We start from the raw sequence: 4,298 nt of genomic DNA on the forward strand, positions 1-4,298 counted from the left end.
TAAAGAATTATTGTGTTAGATGATAGTGACATTATGGGAAAAAACTTATCTGTTAAAAATATTTTAGGAATGAAATACCATATTATGATACCATATGTTACTATTTCATAATTAAAATAAAAATAATCAAATTATTTTAATTCAAATGATTAAAACTCATAATAAAAAATTATGAGTGACATAATATGTTATCTGGCATTTGTATTTAAGTACAACACGGAAATTAAGTTGGGGGAAAGGAACAAAATTTGCAAAATGTTTTTAATTTTTGAAGCTGGGCTATATGTATATAGAAATTCATTATTCTGTTTGACTTTTGCATTCTATTTTTTAAAAATTAATCCCTAATATAGAACTGGCCAACTCTCTCAAATGACTTAAACAGAGTATATTCATATTAGGGGAATTTACTCTTTTAACTATATCCCAAAAGGCTGGATTGACAGTTATAAAACTAACCTGACTTTTGAACGTTACATTCCCTTTACGTGAAAAACATAACAGGCCATGCACAGTGGCTCATGCCTGTAATTCCCAGCAACTTTGGGAGGCTAAGGTGAAAGGATTGCTTGGGCCCAGGAGTCTGAAGCTGCAGTGAGCTATGATCGCACCAATGCAATCCAGCCTGGGTGACAAAGCGAGACCCCATCTCTAAAAACAAACAAGATGAACTCCAACAAAACCAATCAACCAACCACATTCAAAAAACTACATTAAGACCTTTTAGGGATTTAGGTGGAGAGATCAAATTCCTAAAAACAGTGATCAAATGATTAAAAAAAAAACCTTTAAGAATTAGAATTCTTTGCAAATATGAACTCTACTAAGACTACAATTGTCGGCTATTATTGATAATGAATTCTTCTGACTACAATATTTGAAAATGTAGCTTTTGTTAATCAAGTACTAGATGTGTAAAGCATTTCACTCGCACCAAATTTTGTGGGAATCAGAATTTTGAAACTGGAAGACAGTTAAAAACCCACATCACCTACTCCCAAAGTGTTTCTTCATTCCAGGATGTCAAAGTAAGACTTAAATATTGGTATCTGCCTATCATTTAAAACAGAAGTTTTCAAATGGCCATGCGATATTTAACTCAGTAAAGAAAATTTTGAATAAATGAAATACAAGTAATAAAAACCTGGGGGTTTTGGGGTTTTTTGTTGTTGTTTTTGAGATGGAGTCTCGCTCTGTCACCCAGGTTGCAGGGCAGTGGCACGATCTCGGCTCCCTGCAACCTCGGCCTCCTGGGTTCAAGAGATTCTCCTGCCTTAGCCTCCTGAGTAGCTGGGACTAGAGGCACATACCACCACGCCCGGCTAATGTTTTATATTTTTAGTAGACAAGGTTTCAATGTGTTAGCCAGGATGGTCTTGATCTCCTGACCTTGTGATCTGCCCGCCTCAGCCTCCCAAAGTGCTGGGATTACAGGCATGAGCCACCGCGCCTGCCAAAAACCTGGGTTTTATTATTCCATTTCACTCGGAGTCATTTCAGAGTAGAGCTGTGAATAAGAATCAAACTGATCGTTCTGACTCAATGTATTATTACAGGAAAGCACAATGCTAGAATCTGGCAAACCTGAATTTAAGTCACAATTACTGGGAGATTTGGCCAAGTCACTTCCAATTTCTCTAGTATACAGCCCTTCTAGAATACTCAGAGTAGTAGTTTTCAATTTTATGAAGTATAAAATTGTTAGTAGTTTGTCCCCTTGCTGTCAGCAGGAGTCAATTTAATTCAACTACTCTGAAAATTTTCATGAATGCATGGATGAATAAAAAACCTCAAGAAAATGAGTAGCAGCAGAAAACTGGAAATAATCTATTTAGCTGCACTTTACAAATGTCTCATAAGAAAATCAAGCTTGACTTCAATGGAATTTCTAGAAACAGTAAACTATGAGGTATCAAATTATTAAGAAAAATACCTAAATTACAAAGGATTCATGTGCATTGGCCATTCTAAATCTTTTTCCCCTTTAGTGTTGACGCTCAAGGCACTGTCAAAAAAAAAAAAAAAAAAAAAAACCTTGGAACTTGAGAAAATGAGTTCAGAAATACAAGGAAAAAAGGCAATTAAGAGTAGGAACTTGAAAGCTCAAAGAAGAGGGGAAGGAAGGTTGACAAAAGACACTCAATGATCCCAGAGGTACCGCCCTAACCTCTAAGCATTTCATCTATCCTAATTTTTTAAAGTTTCGTTTTAATTCCCAAAATTCCATGAATTAGGCCTAGAAATTAGCAAATACCCTTTGTGAAGAATGTAAATTTTCAGAAGAGACAGGGGGTTAGCAATCAATAACTTCTTAGTAAGAAATAATGTGAATATTTTTCTTTCCTCCTATATGCTGAGATCAGCTACTCTGAGAATGAGTTTTTGATACAAAGTAAACACTAATTTGGGAACTTGAAGCACTTATTGGGGGAAAGGACAGGAGGCTTGGGTAGTACAATGGCACTGGAAAAAAGAAAATGAAAGGGAAAATAAAGGATAGCAAACACCTTAATCTGTAGCGCTACACTGGTAGACTCAGGAAAAACCTTGTTTTTAAACATCAAATGCTTCTTTAAAAAAATTATCACATACAGTTCAACTATTCTGAAATAAAGTCACTGTATTTGGACTACATCAGAGGCCTAAACATAATGTATGCAGTCATTCTACAATAAACTTTTTGTTTCAGCTTTCTTAAACTCCTAGTCTACTTTAGGAACACAGACTTACTGTATTGACAAATGTTGCCCCTAAGTAACATAGGAAACCAAGCTTGGTTTCATTATTTGTCCTACAAGAAAATCCCATGCATTTTATGTTTAAAATACATAAACAGATTAGCCAGGCACAGTGGCTCATGCCTGTAATCCCAGCACTTTGGGAGGCCGAGGCAGGATCACTTGAGGTCAGGAGTTTGAAACCAGCCTGGTCAACATGGTGAAACCCTGCCTCTGCTAAAAATACAAAAATTAGCAGGACCTGGTGGCGCATGCCTGTAATCCCAGCCACTCGGGAAGCTGAGGCAAGAGAATCGCTTGAACCCAGGAGGCAGAAGGTTGCAGTGAGCCGAGATCACGCCACTGTACTCCAACTTGGGCAACAGAGCAAGACTCAGTCTAAAAAACAAAACAAAACATAAACAGATAAAACTCCAATATTTGTGTAATGCATTTATGAAACAGGGATACTTTTAACAAAAATTAACCTATATCTGGAAATAAGCACTTAGGAATTCTACAACAAAAAATATTCCTACCTGGCTGACTGAACCATAGCAACAGACTTTTTTTTCTTTTGCCCAATTAAGTAATTTACCACATACTGGGTTTTTGGTTTTTGTTTTGTTTTTTCTTCTTTTGAGACGGAGTCTGGCTCTGTCGCCCAGGCTGGAGTGCAGTGGCGCAATCTCGGCTCACTGCAAACTCCGCCTCCTGGATTCAAGCAATTCTCATGCCTCAGCCTCCCGAGTAGCTGGGATTACAGGCCACGCCACCACACCCAGCAATTTTTTTGTATCTTTAGTAGAGACAGGGTTTCACCATGTTGGCCAGGCTGGTCTCAAACTCCTGGCCTCAGGTGATTTGCCTGCCTCGGTCTCCCAAAGTGCTGGGATTACAGGCGTGAGCCACTGTGCCCAGCTCCATATAGTTTTTATGTGAAAACAACGACAGTAAAAGAACAACAACAACAAACCCTAAAGTCAAAAAGTTTATGTTAACCAATCAATTAAATTCTGGAAATTTCAGCAGCACTATCTTCCCAAAATGCTTTCCAATCAAATCCTCTTTCTCCCATAAGAATTATCACAAACATAAACTGCCTAATTAATAAACTTAATTCTCATAGGTTTACGTATTTATGTCATTTGATAAACAGATACTGGCCAATGTTAAGACTCCTAAGGACTAGGTATTAAAAACTGAAACCTCATCAGAATTTCTATTTTTATATCTGTGACTCACCAAACATACTTGGAAATGTCCATTTTCCAAGCTGACTTTCCAGTTAGATTTTAATCTTAAATAGAGTGTGTATGTGGTTTTATTAAACAAACTGTCACAATGGACAAAGCAAGCCTTTCCATGAATGTCTGCTTATCACCCTGATATCACCCAATGAAAAAGAATACAACACTTAAAATTTAATAGAATTCTAACAGTAAACATTTTCTGAGTTTCGGTTTCTAGTACCTGCTTATCTAGAGTTAATAATAATCACCTGTTCAACAATTACAGAAAAAAAACTTTTAAAGTTAAGTTCTAAATTTGAAGTATATAAAGAATATTCCTTTAAGAATA

Source organism: Pongo pygmaeus, chromosome 4 (genome assembly GCF_028885625.2).
Source record: "Pongo pygmaeus isolate AG05252 chromosome 4, NHGRI_mPonPyg2-v2.0_pri, whole genome shotgun sequence".
Classification (NCBI taxonomy): domain Eukaryota; kingdom Metazoa; phylum Chordata; class Mammalia; order Primates; family Hominidae; genus Pongo; species Pongo pygmaeus.